The sequence below is a fragment of the Pelophylax lessonae genome, assembly GCF_965119305.1.
Source record: "Pelophylax lessonae genome assembly, chromosome: 11".
Lineage (NCBI taxonomy): Eukaryota > Metazoa > Chordata > Amphibia > Anura > Ranidae > Pelophylax > Pelophylax lessonae.
Window position 1 is genome coordinate 48596607 of NC_138778.1, and position 22470 is coordinate 48619076.

The following is a 22470-nucleotide window of genomic DNA, read 5'->3' on the forward strand; positions in this document are numbered from 1 at the left end:
GGAGGACTAGTGCCCCATTAATGGTGTCAGTAGGAGGAATAGTGCCCCATTAATGGTGTCAGTAGGAGGAATGGTGCCTCATCCTTGGTTGTCAGTTGGATGAATAATGTCCCGAGGATCGCATAGAGGCAAACAAAAGGGCCACGTCTGGCCCCCAGGCTGCAATTTGGAGACCAATGATGTACAGTATAGTATGCACTCAATACTTGGTCGGGGTTCCAGTTGCATGAATTACTGCATCAATGCGGTGTGGCATGGAGGCGATCAGCCTGTGGCACTACTGAGGTGTTATGGAAGCCCAAGTTGCTTTAATAGGATTTGTGTTGCTGGAAAAACAATGTTTCTGTGCTGAGAGCGCGCTCACTGCATGCTCCCAACATGGAGACTGAACATTCAAAGACCGCTCTCAGCCTGGACTAACTATCGGCAACCAGTGTGACTGCCTCCTGGTCATGTGATCACTGTGACAGCCAATCACATGATCGCTGATCCTTCCCATCCCCTGTGCACTCAGAACTTTCATTTTAAAAGGACGCCAAGGCGGGTGGAAAAGAGTTCAGTTGCAATGCCCAAAGTTTTTTGCTTACTTTTGGCCAATAATCTTTTTGCGTTGAAAGTAAACAAATTGCGCATTTTTTTTAATCGAGCGATCGACATCCCATCAATTGCGAGAAAAATCGCCATGCGTCCGCCTGTCGTTAGCCATCCTGTTCCTGCAAACAAAAAAATGTCACCGCCTGTTCCTGATGGCTGTGACTCTCCCGAAATAAATCGCCCTCTTGCTATGTTTAGCGCGCTGTGCATCCGTGTTGTGGGAGATCATATGTTACTTTCATTTTAGGAGCATAATATAAGCACCCTGTCGCTGACAGATTGGCTGCCTTGTGAAGTTTTTTAGGGAGTCAGGATATTGTGTCCTGAATCTGAAATGGCACCGCCTCCTCGTGTTCACAGCGAATGGAAAAAGTGAAAAGAAGTTGTTTTGTAAGCATATTAGATGTGAGCCAGGATCCGGCATTCCTGTGCTGGGAGAGTCACACTCACTGTGATCTGTTCACTGGGCAGCCCACCAGGGAGGAGGAGGGGGGGGGGACCTTTCATGCTGCTGGCTCTAAACTTTGATAAATGGCCTCTACTGAAACAATGTTGTCACCTTTAAAGAAGATAGAGTGTATTTATTACCAGTGTGTGTTTATATTTAGACTCTGATCACAGTGTTTGCCTGTATTTGGGTTACAACATTCAAATGTTACATGTTTTCTTGTCTGTGTTTTTGTTACAGTAAAAGTTTTTCTTCAGTGTTTGCCTTACCAAAAGTTGAAGAAAAATCCATGATGACCATGAAATCCAATGGAGCTCCTCACTTCGTCAGTTGTATTTTTTTACTACTTCCAGTCTGGGCATTTTCTGGCACTTTTTGTTAACGTGTAAGAATTAATATTTTTTTGCTAGAAAATTACTTGGAACCCCCAAACATTATAGATTTTTTAAAGCAGAGGCCCTAGAGCAATGATGGCGAACCTTGGCACTCCAGATGTTTTGGAACTACATTTCCCATGATGCTCATGCCCTCTGCAGTGTAGGTGAGCATCATGGGAAGTGTAGTTCCAAAACATCTGGGGTGCCAAGGTTCCCCATCACTGCCCTAGAGAATAAATTGGTGGGTTTTGCAAAATTTTATGTCGCACTGTATTTGCGCATCGTTTTTTTATTTTTTTTTTTAAACACAATTTTTTTTCAATTTAGACGCAAAAAAAAAAAAAAAAAAGATAACCCAATTGTTCATAAAATATAAAAGATGAAGTTATGCCGCGTAAATGGATACCAAATATGTCACGCTTTAAAATTGCCCACGTCCACGCAATTTTAAAGCAGAGGCCCTAGAGAATAAATTGGTGGGTTTTGCAAATTTTTATGTCGCACTGTATTTTTTTCTGGGGTAAAAATACACTTTTTTTTTTTTTTTTTTCAATTTTAATGCAAAAAAAAAAATGCATAACCCAATTTTTTCGTAAAAAAAAAAATATAAAAGATAAAGTTATGCTGAGTAAGTGGATACCAAACATGTCACGCTTTAAAATTGCGCACACCTGCGCAACACAGACAAATCATGTAAATTTTATTATCAATACACCTGTATTTGTGTTAAAACATTCAAAGATTACATGTTTGCTCTGTATTTTTGTGACAGTTAGTGCCGGTTCACAATTTGTGCGATGCGGGAATGCTGCGAATATGCAGCGTGATCCCGCATCGCATCCGCACCTCTGGCAGTTCACACTATGCGATACGCAGGGGGTGTCAATTAAATGTAACGACCCCCAGCTGCGATTGCATATCGCAGTGCAATCTGCAAGTTCGCACAGATTCGGATCGCTCTAGTGTGAACCACCATGCGATCCGATTCTGCTGCAGATAAAAAAAGCCTCATGTGCGAGTTTATTGCGCATGCGGTGCGAATTCAGCCATCCAAAGTGTATGGCTGAAATTTGCACCGCACATGGAATCGCATGTAATTTAGGAGCAGTGCGCTCCGAATTACATGCGATCTCCGCAATCGCACAAATGTGAACCTGCACTAAAAGGCCCCGATCATTTTTTCTTCAGTTGTTTTTCCTTACCAAAAGTTGAAGAAAAACACATGACCATGAAATCCAATGGAGCGCCTCACTTCGTCAGTTGTATTTTTTTTTTTTTTTGCATTTTCTGGCACTTTTTGTTAACGTGTAACAATTAATATTTTTTTTGCTAGAAAATTACAAACATTATAGATTTTTTTTTTTAAAAAGCAAAGGCCCTAGAGAATAAATTGGTGGGTTTTGCAAATTTTTGTGTTGCACTGTATTTGCACATCGTTTTTTTTAAACACAATTTTTTGGGGTAAAAATACACTTTTTTTTCAATTTTAATGCAAAAAAAAAAAAAAATACATAATCCAACTTTTTCATAAAATATAAAAGACAAAGTTATGCCGAGTAAATAGATACCAAACATGTCACGCCCACGCAACACTGACAAACTACATACATTTTAATATCAATACACCTGTATGGCCACTTTCACACGGCCGATCCCCGCTGAGCAGGCGGATGACAGCTCCATCAATGTACACATCCTTGTGACCGCAATAGACATGTGACAGATCCTCTTTATGGAGAGATCTGATGTCTTTAAGACCCCAAATCCTTCCTTGGCACTTAAAAGCATTTGAAACCCTAGGATCTGTGTTTCTGAATGCTTTTGATTTTCAAAAACTGGTGCCAATAGTTTCTGTGATGTCATGTCATTGCTTCCGGTTTACTATAACCAACTGGAGATCAAAGCCGATCCAGGGACAGGGGAGCCACAGAAGGCGGGGGGGGGGGGGGGGGGGGGGGGGGACGGTGTTGCAGGACATCATCCCGGTTTAACCACTGAAAGTCCAGTGATGTACCGGTCCAGCAACGGGAAGTAGGTAAAAGTCCTGCCAGCTGAATTTTGGTGCCTGTTTGCTGTGGTTAAAAAAAAAAGCGTAGAAAACGCACCTCCTTATTGAAATGAATGAAAAACGCAAGGATTGCACCCATGCCAGTATCAGTGCTGATACTGAACATTTGCACAAATATCCAAGCCAATGCGCTGATACCCCCCTCCCCATTTAAGGATACCTATAAAGATCACTGGAGTTCATTGTAAGTTATCTGAGAGGCAGAATTTGCTAGCAACTTTTGAAGGAAACCTGGTTGAGAAAGGCTTAATAAAAAACAAATGGTGTTGGCGCTCAATGTATATATGCTTGATGGAACCGGTTTAAAACATGTATAAAGGTGCAACATAAACGTCCATAAGCAAGGTCCATAAAGGTTCCAGGTGGGCTAATGATGGATGAGGAACAAAGGGCAAAGCTCTTCAGAAGAGTTAAGCCAACTCTGCGTATAAGGGTAAAAAAGAGATACGGGAAGAGCACCTCTAAGTGCAGTAGTTTTAATAGGTACAACAATGTGCACAATAGTAAACTCACATAGAGGTAAAGGTAAAAGCTCATCTGATGGGTCCAACTGGGGATCGTGGTGCGGTGTAGCCCACATCGAGACTGCAAGGCCAAGATATCAGCGGGAGACGAGGAGGGAGCCGGCACTCAGTGTCTTCCGGGTATGCTGGCGTCAGGGAGAGGCTTGAACCGCAACACCAGGGCACGCGACGTCACCGAAGGGCAGAAGAGAACACAACGCGTTTCAGAGCATGTGCGACAGCCGCACAGGGCATGCGCGCCCCTTTATCAAGTGTCATCAAGTGGGACATTTGATAAAGGAGTGCGCATGCCCTGTGCGGCCGTCGCACATGCTCTGAAACGCGCTGTGTTCCCTTCCACCCTTCGGTGACGTTGCGTGCCCTGGCGTGGCAGTTCAAGCCTCTCTCTGATGCCAGCCTACCCGGAAGACGCTGAGTCCCGGTTCCCTCCTCGTCTCCCGCTGACATCTTGGCCCTGCAGTCTCGGTGTGGGCTACACCGCACCACAATCACCAGTTGGACCCATCAGATGAGCTTTTACTTTTACCTCTATGTGACTTTAATATTGTGCGCATTGTTGTACCCATTAAAACGACTGCACTTAGAGGCGCTCTTCCTGTTTCTCGAGAAAGGCTCATTGCTGCTGGTGTGAATGGGCCCTAAAGCTTGTCCTTCTCCCTTCTGTGCCCACCATTGTAAAGTACCAGATGCTCTGGTTATGGAGTAGTAGAACCTTCTTCCTTCACCCAGTGATCAGACCTAGTGCCTAAATGCTAGACTTGTGCACTGTCACATGACAGAGGGGGTGATTTCACTGTTCCTTTTGAGCTCCAACAGAGCTGACACTAGATATTTTGGCGTCCTTGTGACAGAAGAGGGATCATTAGGGAATCACTGGAGAGATCAGAAAAAGTTAGTTGGAATGTTGCTATCATTTTGCCCTAAATGATGACAAGGGTGGCAGTGTCTCCTTATTCTGGTTATAATAGCCGAAGTTTCACCTTGACGTGGGTCATCTTCAAGCAGACTCAAACTCAAAATTCTGCTTCAGAAAATGTTCCTTGATGCTCCAGTTCCAGGTCAGATGGCATTGGGACGTCAATGTCAAAGAATCTTAACTGAAAGTGTATGAAGTCTGTGTAATGTTGGGGCCTGTAATCTGTAGCTGTTGTGGGCCATTTACCACTCCAGACCCTACCCTCACCTCCAGGGCCGGTGCCAAACTATTTTGCACCCTAGGCAAGACCAGCTACTTACACCCCCCCCAAAAAAATAAAAATAACTGTACACATTGCCCCCTTTCCTGTACATAATGCCCCCCTTTTAATACTACACTCTGCTACACCCCCTTCCTGCACACACTGCACCTCTTTAACCCTACACCCCCTTCATATACACACTGCCCCCTTTAACCCTATACCCCCCCTTTATATACACACTGCCCCCCTTTAACCCTACACACCCCTTCATATACAAAGTGCCCCCCTCTCTAGAGGTGACCTCCACCAGGGATGAGGAGGTGACAGGAGAGGAATGTCTCACTGGCCATGGCTGCGCCCTAGATGGTAGTGCACCCTAGGCAGCCGCCTAGTTTGCCTAGTGGTAGCACCGGCCCTGCTCACCTCTACCTTCTTACCTTACTAGAATTCTGAAGCAGGCCTAAGTCACCCCTTAAAAATGATATGGTCACAAGATACCAGATTTTTATCTATATCTAGTGACAACCTCCCTGTGTATATAGCTCAGATACTGATTGTAGGTATGTGGAGCTCGCTGGGCTGCCATGGGGCATCTAACAGACTGAAAACTTTTTTTTTTTCTTTTAGATACTTTAGTTGTCTCTGCTGATAAAGTGCAGAAGACGTACCATTAATATAGTGCCTCACGAGTAATGAGCAGATTGGCCAACGTAAGCAGTTGAGTGGAAGTGCATGTCAGGTCAACAGAGGACGCATGTGGCGATTGGGATCTTTCTAGTTGTCTCTGCTGATAATGTGCAGAAGACATCCCATTATATAGTGCCCCATGAGAGATGGGCAGATTGGCCAGTGTAAGCAGAAGAGTAGAAGTGCATGTCAGGTCAACAGAGGATGAATGTGGCAATCAAGGTCTGGGACACCCCCAGTTGGAAGGGGGGGGTCCCATCTAGAGGAGCGATCTACATGACTGCATGCCAACATCAGACTAACGCTTAGGCCTCATGCACATTGGATGTTTTTCAAGCTTCTGTAAGGGGCGTATGGCGTTTTTTTTCCCCTCCTCTAAATGCCCTTCCATGTTAGCCTACATGTGTCCATGCACACATCGGCACTTATGGCTCGTTTCCACTGAGCTTTCTGGTACGGTACGGTACGCTATTTATGCCGTTTCCATTGTGAATGGTACCCTAATTCCAAACCGTACCGTACCACTTTTTGGGACCCTTTCGTTGGGGTACCAAGCACATTAGTGCCGTACCAACAGGGTGGAGGTACACTCTGCAGAACTTTGATTGGTTGACAGAGAATCGTCTATCCTTCTACACCATGCCTATCATGAAAGGGTACTATTGGCAATGGAAACGCAAGGTGTACCGTTCCGAACCGTACCGTACTGAACCGAACCGTACCGTACCACTCAGTGGAAACGAGGCATTAGAGGAGTTTATAGTCAGACAAAAAAACTCAGTGCCATGGTGTCCAGGAGCAGTGGTGTGTTTGATGCGCCTAAACGCATGCAGATGCATGTTAATGCTAGGCATGTTTAGTGCTAGAATATTTATTCATTTTAGTGGCCAGAATAAGTTATTATTCTGGCTAAAGAAATGAATTACCACCCAAGCATTGCCAGGAGGAAAGTCATCTAGGTGGCCAAAAGTGTCCATTGTGCATGAGGCTTAAAGTAAACCTGTGCTATATACATGGAGGAGGACAGAGCAACATGTTCTCTTCATCTTTCAGCCCTCTCCAGCTGCACATACTCATGCCGCCTCTTTCCAGCTTACTGATTGGCATCCCAGGCACTCATTGCTGTAATGTGGGGGTGGGGAGAGAGTCCTCAGCCTTCTGTAAGCTCCAATTTTAGACTTTGACTTTTCTTAGGCTGGGTTCACACTATTGCAAATTGGATGCGGGTTTCCTCGCTTCCAATTCGCAGGTCAGGAGATTGTGACCAGCTCTCTATGGAGTCGGTTCACATATCTCCAGAGCGGCTCCGGAGCAAATTGCACAGGAGTCCTGTGTGTCTTCTGGTCCGTTTCATATCCGAATTCAGCCAAAAATTCGGACTGAAATTGGACCTGAAAGGTTGAACAGAGATACACCGGACCCCCACTGTGAGCCGCTCCGTGCGGCAGTGTGAACCCAACCTTGGAGTTTTTCCCTTTTCACTCACTTAAGTCAAACTGAACTGCGTGGGAGCCAAAGGAAGGTGAGTATTGGCATCTGTAGAGGGTGGCATTCAATAAAAATGGTTGGTGTATGGATGGTGCATTGGTCGGCCCTGCATGGAGCATCGGATCTCTTTAACTACTTAAAGGCTTGTACACACTTGACGAAAATCGGACGAAATATTCTCCGATTTTTCACTCTCTTGCTCAGCCTTCATAACCGTTTTTAGTTGACAGTGCGTAAATGTTCACAAAATTTCTTGTCCAATTTTTTTTTTGGGACTTTTGTTCCTAGACTTCTGGGTTGGCAGCAACTTTAGATCATGTGTGGTCATTCATATCCGATTTTTTGCGGATGTACTGTATACACATTAAACGAAAATTGGTCGTCTGGGGATGGACGATAAAAATGTTGGTGTTTGTCCCTCCGTTTTTTTTCGTTGAAAATGTCGGCATCGGCTGCTGAAAATTGTGTACACACTAGCCGAAAATCGTACGATTTTACCTTACTCCATACAGTGTATATTATTTAGCCTGTGTGAAAGTTCTAGAGTCTACAAACTATGGAATATGTATCTGAAAATTGATCAATTGAGACCCTAAAATGCTGGGCGCTGGTATGACGTATGGCGGTGATCAAGACACTGGTGTGGCGGTGATCAGGACACTGTAATGGGGTATGGCAGCGATTAGGACGTTGGGGTGGTGGTGATCAGGATGCTGAAATGGGGTATGGCGGTGATCAGGACACTGGTATGGTGGTGATCAGGACGCTGGTATGGGGTATAGCAGTGATCAGCACGTTGGTATGGGGTATAGCAGTGATCAGGATGCTGATATGGCATATGGGGTGATCAGAACGCTGGTATGGGTTATGTCTGTGATCAGGATGCTGGTTTGGCATATGGGATGATCAGGACGTTGGTATGGGGTATAGCAGTGATCAGGATGCTGATATGGCATATGGGGTGATCAATCATAACCCTGGTTTGGGGTATTACAGTGATCAGGATGCTGGTATGGCATATTGGGTGATCAGAACGCTGGTATGGGTTATGGCAGTGATCAAGATGCTGGTATGGCATATGGGGTGATCAGAACCCTGGTTTGGGGTATGGCAGTGATCAGGATGCTGGTATGGCATATGGGGCGATCAGAACCCTGGTTTGGGGTATGGCAGTGATCAGGATGCTGGTATGGCATATAGGGTGATCAGAACGCTGGTATGGGGTATGGCAGTGATCAGGATGCTGGTATGGGGTGATCAGAACGCTGGTTTGGGGTATGGCAGTGATCAGTAGGTTGATATGGCATATTGGATGATCAGAACGCTGGCATGGCATATGGGGTGATCAGAACTCTGGCATGGCATATGGGGTGATCAGAACGCTGGTATAGCATATGGGGCGATCAGAACGCTGCTGTAGAGGGTATGGCAGTTATCAGGACGTTAGTATGGTGTAAGGCGGTGATCAGAGCGCTGGTATGGCGTATGACGGTGATCATGGCACTGGTATTGCGGTGATCAGAACGCTGGCATGGCATATGGGGCGATCAGAACGCTGCTGTAGAGGGTATGGCAGTTATCAGGACGTTAGTATGGTGTAAGGCAGTGATCAGAGCGCTGGTATGACGGTGATCATGGCACTGGTATTGCGGTGATCAGGACATTGGTATGGTGTTGGAAGTGGTTAAAGCCTAACTCCGGGAAAACAAAATGCTTGTTAAGGTTTGCAACTCGGAATGCTGCGCGGGTTCTGAAGAAGGAAGCTCACGCTGTGTGATGCTGCAGCATGAAGCGCCCAGAGTTGCCAACTGTCAGTAAATTTACTGACTGTTTGTAAAAATCAGTGACTTCTACAATGGTCAGTGAATTACAGGGGCTTATATTTTGTCATGCTGTGTTGACTTTTGTAAGAGCCGGTTCACACTGAGGCGATCCGACTTGCTGGGGCGACCTGTGAAGTCGCGGTGCACAGTGCGCACCGCGACCTCGGAGCGACATGCATGGACTTCATATCATTGAAGTCAATGCACGTCGCTCCGAGGTCGCCCCAAAGTAGTACAGGACCCTTTTTCTAAGTCGGAGCGACTTGTGTCGCTCCTATTAGAACGGGTCCTGTGCTAATCTATGGCAGGCGACTTGTCAGGCGACCAAGTCGCCCCAGTGTGAACCGGCTCTAAATGTAAAGCAGGCAAGTTTCTTGTTATGCGTATTGTCAATGTTTCCATATCATATTTATACTGTGTAATCCATCGTCTTCTTTCTTAGTAGGAGTTCTGTCATTTTTTAGGTTGTCAGTAAAAAATGTGCTCTGTCAGTGAATTTCCCGTGTTTTGTCAGTAAAAAAATGCCGTGGGAGGTTGGCAGCCCTGGAAGTGCCCCAGATCCGGGGCAGGGAGTTTTTCAGGCAGGCGTTGGCAATGCCGCTCGTGGCCGCCCAGCAAATACACATTTCAAAGCTGTGCAGCGTTTTTCAACCCACTGGGGCCCCTTAACACTATTATGTGTTTTATAGAAAAGGGGAACTTCGTTTTTTTAGTGCGGGTTCACATTATAGCGATGTCAGACATTGCATGTGATTCGCTCCACACTGCTCTGCGAATCACATGCGATGTCTGTGAGATGCAAATTCAGCTGTACAGATTGTATGGCTGAATTTGCATCGCATTCCGACCAAAGTCGCACAGGATCCTTTTTTTGGTCCGGACCAGAATCGGATCACATGGGTGTTCACACCTATTGGATCCGATTCCTGTTCAAATTGACAGTTCGCACTGCGATATGCAAACTAATCTGGGGGTGTCATTAACTTTCTATTGACCTGCCAGTTCGCCTATGGCAGTGTGAACTGCCTGCGAGTTGGGTGCGATGCGGGAACCTGCAGTGGATTTGCAGGGTTCCCGCATCGCATATGTGTGAACCGGGACTTATTCCTGATTCACATATGTTCGATGACAGACATCGCATGTGATTCGGAGTGCACTGCTCTGCAAATCACATATATCTGGGCGATGCAAATTCAGCCATAGATTGTATGGCTGCGTTTGCATCGCATTCGGACCAAAGTCGTGTAGGACCCTTTTTTTGGTCCACACCAGAATCGGATCACATGGGTGTTCACACCTATGCGATCCGATTCCTGTTCAAATTGACAGTTTGCAGTGCGTTATGCAAACTAATCTGGGGGTGTCGTTAACTTTGTATTGACACTCCCAGCAGTTTGCCTATGGCAGTGTGAACTGCCTGCAAGTCGGGTGCGATGCAGTGGATTTGCAGGGTTCCTGCATCGCATATGTGTGAACCGGCACGTATTCCTGGTTCACATATGTGCAATGACAGACGTTGCATGTGATTTGGGGCACATGCGATGTCTGTGCGATGCAAATTCAGCCATACAGATTGTATGGCTGAATTTGCATCGCATTCGGAACAAAGTCGCACAGGACCCTTTTTTTTGGGTCCGCAGCAGAATCGAATCGCATGAGTGTTTAGACCTATGCGATCCGATTCATATCCAAACTGAATGGTCGCACTGCGATATGCGAACTGATCTGGGGGTGTTGTTAACTTTGTATTGACACCCCCAGCAATTTGCATATGGCAGTGTGAACTGCCTGTGAGTTGAATGCGATGCGGGAACCCGCAGTGGATTCGCAGGTTTCCCGCATCGCATATATGTGAATCGGCACTTAGTCTTTTTACAATTATGGATCCACAATGATTGCTTGATACCTCTTATTGCGGCACCTCGGAGATATTTTAACCCTGTAAATGCAGAACTACTAGCATTGCATTGAATGGGTCATATTCAGAGGTGGTAGTGCCCACCAAATACAACAGGGGGATATTTTTTTCCGTGGCTCCAAAGCAAAGCAATGTGGTAGAGCCACAATTTTACTGCCCGCCTAAACACAGCAATGCAGCCGCCCGGAGCTGACCCCATGCAATGCTTTGCTTCAGGGTCGTGGCACAAATTGCAAGCATGACCTATTCAAGGGAATGGGGCTATGCAGCAACCACCCTGCAACTGGCTGCGTGGTAGTGGGTTGGTATTTTGAGGGTTAATGCGGGGGGAGAGGCAACATATACCATCCTCTCCGTCTGTCTAATGCCTCTTTAAAAGAGATCCACCATGGAAAACTTAAAAAAAAAAGTAATCCAGTGTGAAACTTTACCTCCTGTAATATCTGCTGCTCTCTCTTCTTCTGCAGGGTGACTGGTCTTGTCTCCGCCCCTTTCCTGTAGTTTTCTGCAGACAGCCTGTAGTGGGTGGGGCCTGCTGGGTCCCTCCCACAACTCCACTCTCTGCACAGGCTACGGACAGCACAGTACAAACATAAAGAAAAGGGTGCCAAGTGCATTACCAGCAATACTTTGAAGGATAAACAGTGTACATACTCACAAAACCAAATGGTGGAACAGCTGACAAGTTTCAGGGGACCAGCCCCCCTTTTTTTTTTCTTTTTGCTTTGAAGAAGGGGACCTGTCCTCCAAAACTCGGCAGCTGTTTTTATTTTATATTCAATTGAACCAGAAGTGTCCCATCGGGAGAAAGACCATACAAGTTCCTTGGTTTACGCAGAACACTGTTACACAATCAGGGGAGGACTGGGCCAGGGGGCAATTGCCCCCTGGGCCACTCTGATGCCCTGTAAAAAGGCTGCACTGCTTCTGCCACAGACATGTCTGAATGAATCCTGGTGAAGAGAAGTAAAAAGTCCGCAGAGCTGACCTACTGAGTGCGGGATGAAGACGAGGACAGAGCGCAGACCTCCCCTACACTGCAGAGCTCATGAGCATCATGGGAAATGTAGTTCCAAAACATGTGGGGTGCCAAGGTTCCCCATCACTGATCTAGGTGCTCAGTTTGGTGTGTATTGCTAGAATTTTTTTTTTATGGGAGGGAGCATGGGATCAGCACAGGGCCAATCAGTACTGTCCAGACAGAGGGTCAGGGGTCCTGCAGCCTCATGCGACAGTCAGAGTAGAATGAAAACTCCTCCTACAAGCTTTACCCAGACACTGATAGAAGTCATACGACTCCTATATACTGCTGATGAGAAAAGGGATTTATCAGTTTATATTTACTAAAATAATTGCATTTCCATGTTCTGTGTACTGTGGGAGACCGGATATAGTGAATGCAGGGTGCTGGGTTTACAGGAGTGTCAAACTCAATTTCATTGCGGCTGCATCAGCATTATGGTTGCCCTCAATGGACCCGGTTATATCTGTAAGATTAGATGTCCAGAGCACCCCACACCCCCTTACACCCTTACATGAGATGTCAAGAGCCCCCCCACCATCAGAAGTCAGGAGTCACCCACCCTTCCTTACATCACAATGCACCCCCTTACCTTGTGCTACTGCCAGGAAGAAGATGCTGGTGGATCTGGGAAGAAGAAAGTGCAAGGTCTGGAGGAGGACCAGAGGCGGGCTGGAGTCCACTGAATGCTGACTAGGGGAGGCATAGACAAGGTGGTGTTGTGGCTGCATAGAGAGGTGCAGGATCTGCAGGAGGAGTTCTGCCCTCCTCTCTGCTGCAGACTGCTGAGAAGGGGGGGGGGAAGAGGAGCACAGAGAAACACAGGATCTGGCAAAGGAGTTCTGTCCTCTCTGCTGCCGACTACTGAGACAAGGTGGGGGCAGAGACAAGGGGGGTGCCGCAGCTGCAGGAGAGGTGCAAGGGCCACATGAATTGGCCTGGGGGGGGCGCATTCAGCCTTGTTTAGTAACACTTTAAGAGGGCTGCATGGCATATAATCCAGTCCAGGTTGAGCATTTACAATCCTCACTTGCGGCAGGCTGTTTGGTACATGTATGTACAGCACAGTGATGATATCACTACTACCTTTACAAGGTAATATCTGGGTTTACAATGGCATTTGGTGCACTAAAAGTGGATTTTTATAATTTGCGGCTTTTGGGAAATAGACTTTATTGAAAGTTTTTGTGTCTGGAGCTCAGCTTTAACAGTGGGGTTATTGAGTGACCTTTACTTGCACCCCGTGTTCTGGAAGTTTCTTGCGTCTGTTGGAAGCTGAAGAGTTGAGAAGGTGAAGAGGACAATATGACACAAGGGAGATCCGTATGTACAGAATCTTTATTTTGCAGGCTGGGGCAGGGCAGACAACTTCCTATGTTGGGCTCAGCGAGTATCTCGTGCTTTTCAGTCCTCGTGCCAGGAAAGTCCGGCCTCCTCTGATTGGCTGGCAGACCTCTCTCCCATTGATATTGGGTGTCATGGTAGGTGTGGCACTGAGGCCACAAAAAGAAATAAATTGTCACTCAGCATATTCATCGGCTCCCCCTCCCTCGCTCTTCTCATCCTCCCTTTCACGGCTGAATCCTTGCGAGCCCCCCTTTGGTGCCGCCATTGATTGGAGGATTCTTTTGCCGTGTTCTGGAACTCGCCCTGAGTGCTAATTAATCGTTTTCTCTGTCTTTGATACCGACCTGAAATGCTTTGCAAAAAAAAAAAAAAACTATTTGCTCAACCGAGGCTAAAGATTTTGTGAACGTCTTTAACGGTGTTTTAGAAACATTTTATTATATTGCAGCTTACAAATTCTGGGATGTGATGGCTGCATTTGTTTCCTTTATTAAGGCTTTTCTTCTGTTTTTATCTGGTGATCCAGCCGGCAAGTCTGTTGTTTTTCAGAAGCTCAAACTCTCCAGCAGAATGTATCAGTTTACATGGAGGAGACAAACCACTTCACACTGGCAGGGGTGCTTATAATGATGTAAAACCTTCATACCAAAAGGAAAAAAAAAATCTGTTGTAACTAATTACAGAGTGTGAGCTGGAGTTTGGCTTCAGTTTGTTAGTCTACTCAAATCTTCTAATATATTTACCACTCCCCCCTAGACTGACAAGGCTGCTGTTTGCTGTGCCTCCTGTGCTCATTCACCCAGAGTTGTGTTTCACTTATACAGGTGGTGTTTATTACACTTCCCTCCCCATACACTGACAAGGCTGCTGTCTGCTGTGCCTCCTGTGCTCATTCATCCAGAGTTGTGTCACTATTACCGAAGGTGTGTCTTGTACACTTCCCTCCCCATACACTGACAATGGTGCTGTCTGCTGTGCCTCCTGTGCTCATTCACCCAGAGTTGTGTTTCACTTATACAGGTGGTGTGTTTATTACACTTCCCTCCCCATACACTGACAATGCTGCTTTCATGCCTCCTGTGCTCATTCATCCAGAGTTGTGTCCACTAATACAGGAGGTGTGTCTTTTATACTTCCCTCCCCATACACTGACAAGGCTGCTGTCTGCTGTGCCTCCTGTGCTCATTCATCCAGAGTTGTGTTTAATTCAGGTGGTGTGTCTTGTACACTTCCCTCCCCATACACTTTGACAATGCTGCTGTTTGCTGTGCCTCCTGTGCTCATTCATCCAGAGTTGTCTCACTATTACCGAAGGTGTGTCTTGTACACTTCCCTCCCCATACACTGACAATGGTGCTGTCTGCTGTGCCTCCTGTGCTCATTCATCCAGAGTTGTGTTTCACTTATACAGGTGGTGTGTTTATTACACTTCCCTCCCCATACACTGACAATGCTGTGGTCTGCTGTGCCTCCTGTGCTCATTCATCCAGAGTTGTCTCACTAATACAGGAGCTGTGTCTTTTATACTTCCCTCCCCATACACTGACAAGGTTGCTGGCTGCTGTGCCTCCTGTGCTCATTCATCCAGAGTTGTCTCACTAATACAGGAGGTTTGTCTATCGCTTCCCTCCCCATGCACTGACAAGGCTGCTGTCTGCTGTGCCTCCTGTGCTTATGCATCCAGAGTTATGTTTCACGAATTCAGGTGGTGTGTCTTGTACACTTCCCTCCCCATACACTGACAATGCTGTGGTCTGCTGTGCCTCCTGTGCCAATTCATCCAGAGTTGTGTTTTACTAATACAGGAAGTGTCTTTTAAACTTCCCTCCCCATACACTGACAATGCAGTCGCAGTCCCGCTATAAGTTGTTGATCGCCACCATTACTAGTATAAAAAAAAAAAAAAAAAAAATTCCACTATATATCCCATCGTTTATAGACGTGATAACTTTTGCACAAACCAATCAATATACAATTATTGGGATTTTTTTTTTTCTACCAAAAAGATTTTTACCTTTTTTTTTTTTTGGATGTGTTTTATAGCAGAAAGTAAAAAATATTTTTTTTTTTTTTTTAAATTGACATTTTTTTTGTTGTTTATAGCGCAAAAAAAAAAAAACCACAGAGGTGACAATTTTATACAGGATCCAATTAACCTACCAGCATGTCTTTGGAGTGTGGGAGGAAACCGGAATACCCAGAGGAAACCCACGCAGGCACAGGGAGAACAAGCAAACTCCAGGCAGGTAGTGTCATGGTTGGGATTCGAACCAGCGACCCTCTTGCTGATGGGGTGAGAACCTGCTTTAGGCCCCTTTCACACTTGTGCGACTTAAAAGTCGCACAATTTTACTGCAATTTAGCCGCAATTTTGACTGGACTTAAAGCAATGCCTGGTCTTTGGACCTCAAAACGCATTAAAATCTGCCCAAAGCAGTGCAGGGACTACTTTGAAGTCAGTGCATCTTCAAGTCGCACAGATATGAACGGTGGTCATTGGAAATAATGGAGAATGACTTGTCATGCGATTTTGCAGTCTCAAATCGCAGGACAAGTCGCACAAATGTGAAAGGGGCCTTAAGGCATCCACCATCGGAAAACTTTCGGAATTGCTTAATGAATTGAGTGCGTCCAGGACGGATATTTTATTTTTAGCCGATGGCGGCGGTATGTATTACAAGCCGGCTCCGGTGACACGGTCCCTGAATGCCACCCCCCACCTCCTGCTGAGCCCATAATGACGGTCCTTGTCCCCGCTCTATATTTTATATATTACCTATAGACGAGATCGCCCCGCTCACTGCCCTCGATTTTGTCGCCGTGATAGGATGTGAAATAACGCAAAGCAGATTTAGTCCATTTCTTATTTTTCAGCTCAGTGTGGTGGATTCATGGCAGGCGCCCGCGTCGTGTTGTCACACCACCGCTGCGCCCAAAATAGCACAAGCCAGCATGTGGAATTTAGTTGAAGTCTGTTGCTGTCCTTCCAAGCGGTTCAGTGACATACTTTAGGAGGACAGAAGTCCCTCCCCGGACCGGAGTGTAGTGGGAAGATCGGAGTCATGGCATGTTTAATACATGATCTTCTCCAGACGCAGCGCTGCCTTAACCCAGAAAAAGAAAAGACGCCAACAAGACGGCTTCACCCGTCACATGAATAGAACACAGCCTGACCCATATCTGTGCAAAAAGAAACCTCAAATCTGGGATTCTTCATGGAAATGTGAACATGAGGCTAAGTCCCGGTTCACATTTGTGCGATGCGGGAACGCTGCGAATATGCAGCGTGTTAGCGCATCGCATCCGCACCTCTGGCAGTTCACACTGCCATATGCGATACGCAGGGGGTGTCAATTAAAAGTTAACAACACCCCCAGTTGCGATCGCATTTCGCAGTGCGATCTGCAAGTTCGCACAGAGTCAGATTGCACAAGTGTGAACCACTATGCGATCTGATTCTACTGCGGATGAAAAAAGCCTCATGTACGTGTTTATTACGGATGCAGTGCGAATTCAGCCGTACAAAGTGAGCAGTGCGCTCCGAATTACATGCGATCTCCACCAATGTGAACCGGCACTTAAAGTGTATGTCGGGGAGAAAAAAAACCTTCAGTATAAAGGTGGCCATACACTATACCAGGGATCCTCAACCTACGGCCCTCCAGGGATCCTCAACCTATGACCCTCCAGGGATCCTCAACCTATGGCCCTCCAGGGATCCTCAATCTGCGGCCCTCCAGGGATCCTCAACCTATGGCCCTCCAGGGATCCTCAACCTATGGCCCTCCAGGGATCCTCAACCTATGGCCCTCCAGGGATCCTCAACCTATGGCCCTCCAGGGATCCTTAACCTATGGCCCTCCAGGGATCCTTAACCTATGGCCCTCCAGGGATCCTCAACCTATGGCCCTCCAGGGATCTTCAAACTACGGCCCTCCAGGGATCTTCAAACTACGACCCTCCAGGGATCCTCAACCTACGGCCCTCCAGGGATCCTCAACCTACGGCCCTCCAGGGAGCCTCAACCTACGGCCCTCCAGGGATCCTCAACCTACGGCCCTCCAGGGATCCTCAACCTACGGCCCTCCAGGGAGCCTCAACCTACGGCCCTCCAGGGATCCTCAACCTACGGCCCTCCAGGGATCCTCAACCTACGGCCCTCCAGGGATCCTCAACCTACGGCCCTCCAACTGTTGTGGAACTACACATCCCATGAGGCATTGTGAAACTGACAATCACAGACATGACTAGGCATGATGGGAATTGTAGTTCTTGAACAACTGGAGGGCCGTAGTTTGAAGACCCCTGAATTCTATACAATCTCATTGTATAATCTCGTAATGCTCCTTTCACACGGGTGCACCGCCTGACGGAGTCCTTTCTGCTCAGTGGGGGATCGATACGCTGATCCCCGCTGAGCAGGCGGATGACAGCTCCGTCTCCGCTCTTTGTGCAGAGACAGAGCGGTCAGATCCCCGCTGTCTTCTATGGGAGATCTGATGAGAATGGACCGCCTGTCCTTTTAATCTGATCCGATCCTCTAGACGGATGGAAAATAGGGTTTCCTATGAATAAAGAACATCCAAACTAGACTTAAAAAAAAAAGCTTAACAATGTTCGATTTTGCCAGTATTCACACAGAACGAATGTGCATGGGGTTTTGCACAGGGTGGATTTGATTTAAATTAAGAAGATTTAAATCATGATTTAATATATAATAAAAAGGCTTGAAATCATGATTTTTTTAAAGAACAACTCTCATCTCTGTACCGCAGCGGCTCCTACTCTGATCCGCTGTTGACTCACCAACAGTCCCATTCAATTTAGTGGGATGGCTGGTGATGCGGCGGTGACACAACAAGGTGAGGGATGTGGCGGCAGCGGGTGAGTGGATGCCCGCTAACTGGCATTGCCATGATGGATCTGAAATGACAGGTGCTCTTTAAATGTTAAGGACTCCTTTTTGCTGGTAGTTGGTGTGAAATTGTGTGAATGCATCAATGCAGTGCATGTTATCTCAGCTTGCAGAGCTTGGATTCATTAAATGAGTTTATCAAAAACGTAAATATTGCATTACATATATACAGCCTCATCCTACTTAACTAAGCTCCATTTCATGCTGAATAAACAAAATTATTAATGTTTCTTAACCACTTGCCGACCATCGCACGACTATTTATTGCGGCAGTCAGCCCCCTACAGGTAAAACGTCGTAGGGCTACGTCACTCGCTCACTAACATCCCCGCGCGAGTGACCGGCGGCTCTGATGTCCGCCGGCAACTCACGATCTCCCGCTGGAGAGGGAGAAAGGCAGGCGGCTGATGTAAACACAGCCGTCTGTCATTCTCCCTGATCTAACTGCTGAGATCATACGATCCTGCTATGTAGGATCGTATGTCTCTGTGGTTACATCCCAAGCCACGCCCCCCACAGTTAGAAACACACCCCTAGGGGTACATTTAACCCACTAATCACCAATAAAGTTAACCCCTTCCCTGCCAGTGTAATTTTTACAGTAACAGTGCATATTTTTAGCACTGATTACTGTAGTAATGTCACTGTTACCCACAAAAGTGTCAAAAATGTCAGTCAAGGGACCGATCTGTCCGCCGCAATGTCGCAGTCCTGCAAAGAAAATCGCAGATCGCCGCCATTACTAGTAAAATAAAGAAAAAACAATAAAAATGACAAATCTTTCCCGTAGTTAGTAGACACCATAACTTATGCGCAAACCAATCAAAATACGCTTTTTGCGTTTTTTGTTTTTTTTTACCAAACATATGTAGCAGAAAACAAATTGGCCTAGAATGTTAAAAGAAATTTGATTTTTCCTTTTTTTTGGGGGAATTTCATATAAAAAAATGTGAAAAATATTGTTATTTTTTCAAAATTGTTGCTCTTTTTTTGTTTATAGAGCAAAAAGTAAAAATCGCACAGGTGATCAAATACTACCAATAGAAAGCTCTGTTTGTGGGGAAAAAAAGTCAGTTTAATTTGGGTACTTCGTCGCACGACCGCGCAATTGTCTGTTAAATTCACGCAGTGCCAAATCGCAAAATAGGCCCTGGTCTTTGAGCAGCCAAATCCTCCGTGGCTTAAGTGGTTAAAAAGAAAACAATTTTTACATAGATTTTTACTTCAAAAGAGTTTTTTTTTAAAAAAATGTATTAAAAGTAAAAAAAAAAAACAATTTAACCAGTTCTGGGCAGGAAGGATTTGCCCCTTTTAATGACCAGGCCATTTTTTGCATTTCGGCAGTGCGTTACTTTAACGGAAAATTGCGCGGTCCTTTGACGCTGCATTGAAATAAAATTGACGTCCTTTTTTTTCCACAAATAGAGCTTTCTTTTGGTGGTATTTGATCACCAGTGTGATTTTTATTTTTTGCGCTATAAACAAAAAGAGAGCGACAATTCAGAAAAAAAACCAATATTTTTCACATTCTACTATATAACATTCCCCAAAAAAATTTAAATATCCACATTTTTCATCATTCTAGGCCAATTTGTATTCTGCTACATATTTTTAGTAAAAAAAAAAAAAAAATACGCAATAAGCGTACTTTGATTGGTTTGCGCATAAGGTATCGCATCTACAAACTAGGGGAAAGATTTATGTCATTTTTTATTTATTATTTATTTTTTTTACTAGTAATGACCACGATCTGCGATTGTTAGCGGGACTATGACATTGTGGCGGACAGATCGGGGAAGAGCAGTGACATTACTACAGTAATCAGTGCTAAAATAGGCACTGTTACTGTAATAATAAAAATTGGCAGGGAAGGGGTTAACCTAGTTGGTGGTCAAGGGGTTAAATGTAAGCCTAGGGGAGTGTTTACTAACTGTGGGGGGGGCGTGGCTTTTGAAATGATCATAGAGACCTGTGATCCTATATAGAAGGATCCCAGGCACTCTGTGATCATTTCAGAGAGAACGGTCAAATGTGTTTACAACAACTGACCGTCCTTCTCTCTCAGCGGGGAGCGATTGTGGGTGCCCGGTGGAAATCGCCGCCGCCGGTCCCGTGAATGCGCATTCCCGCTGCCTAGTGGGGGCAGGAGCGCGCCGCCGACGGCGGCACGCACTCACCCCCCAGCACCACTCACATGAACAGACATACCCCTACGTCGATTTGCTTAGCCGAGCCAGCGGCGGGCAGTCAGCAAGTGAATGATTATAACCATAAATGGGTAATGATTAAGCAAAGAAATTTGTGAAACGCGTTAACCATGCTCTTCTCTGTGTAGGTCATGATGTTATTGTGAATTTATTGTGCTTACAACAGCTGACCGTCCTTCTCTCTCAGCGGGGAACGATCGCGGGTCGCCGGCGGCAACCAGGTGCGTGACCGACGTACTACCACGTCGGCTCGCGCAGGAGGGACTCCCTGCCCTAGTGTAATTGTGGTGGGTGATCCGTAACTGGTTAAATTAAAAAAAAAAAATTCTAAATTTTAAATAAAAAAAAAAAAAACTGATTTCTTATTTTTTTTTAAATACACCTCCTTAGTATTTAAATGCTTTGTATGCCTATACCCTATATAGCCTTTTTTATTTAGTCATATTGGTTTTCTTTCATGCATAGTAACTTTTCTCCCATACGGTACGTTTTGACATTTATTATTAATTTAAAATATCTGTGAAAATGTCCTCTTTCGCGCCCGTGTCTTTATTTAACATTCCCAGCCTACAAGACTAAGTGCTTCTCTAAGTAGGTTAAACTTTGCCTTTCCAAAACCCATTTTTCTAGAGAGAACAATAAAGTTTTTCGGCAGGCGATTCATCGCAGCGATGGAAAGTACTAACGAGGCTGACATTTTTAGGAGGTCAGAGGCTCCTAAATAGCAACGGCATTCCTAAAGAGTCAGTCGGCGTCTCGGATCAGCATGCCTCGGTGAACGTGCCGGAGATCTGCCAGGGTTGGAGCGATCCGCCCAGGTATGTGCCGCCTTTTAGCGGTAGGAGCGACACGTCTGCTAGGATCTATTCTGAATCTGGGCACATTATCCCTCTTTGTACCTTCAGCATTTTAAAGATTAATGTCCTTCTTAAATATTAATAGAGGAAAAATGCTTTAAAATCAAATGTATCTAATCTGTCATTAATCTTTCAGAACGGCGTTTAGGGGTTGTCAGGATGCAGAGAAGGACGAGGGAGGAATACTGATCTGATATAAAAAAATAGTATAAAATAAGTCTACGTAATAAAAAAAAAAAAAAACCTTACCTCTGACATGAAATATGAACAACGCATATCCCTCTCTAGTGTGTACTTGTCTCAATCTAGAACACTAAGTGTCATTTCTGTTAGGGAAGCAACGATCCGACTTTTTTGGTCCCGATCCCGATCTTCTGCTTTGTGAAATCGCCGATCCCGATCCGGAAGTACTGTTTTGTGAGCTTATAACAAAATATCCGCCCGTGGGTCTGCTAAATTTTACCGATCCCCTGATCCAGCTATTTTGCCAGTATCATTGCCGATATCCGATCTGAATATCGGATCGGTGCATCCCTAATTTCTGTTTTGCTGCTTCCTTCCTCTGTTCTCAGCATGAATCACATCTGACTAGTTTTCCTGACACCAAGAGAAAAAAAAGGTGACACGGGAGGGAGCTCCAGCGCCTCAGCTCTGTTCCTGTGTGCTGTGTGAAGAAGGGTGTGTCCAGTCGCGGCTCGTCCATTGGGGGCGCAGGGGTGCCACCCCCCCTATCCATGCATCCGGCCCCCTAATCTACATGGAGGGCACCGGACGCATGGATTCCAATGGGTTTTTTTTTTTTTTTTAAGCACGTGATTAGAGGCAGAGGCTCTAATAAGCTTCAAAAAAGGGTTGTCTCGGGGCGCAGAGCACTGCTCCCTGAGCCCACCCAGTTGTGTGACAATAGCGAATTAATATTTGCTATTGTCACACGGGTTCTCCTCCTGGCCTATCAGGGAGCGGATCCTGAGACCTGTTTCCCGATTGGCCCGAAAGGAGAAGCCATGCCATTGGCCAA

The 22470-nt window shown here is 45.8% G+C and overlaps 1 protein-coding gene across 1 annotated transcript in view; it reads left to right on the top strand.

The window, feature by feature from the left end:
- Window positions 1-22470, top strand: part of SNTA1 (syntrophin alpha 1) — a 101944-nt gene that overhangs the window by 9849 nt on the left and 69625 nt on the right. The window lies entirely within an intron of this gene.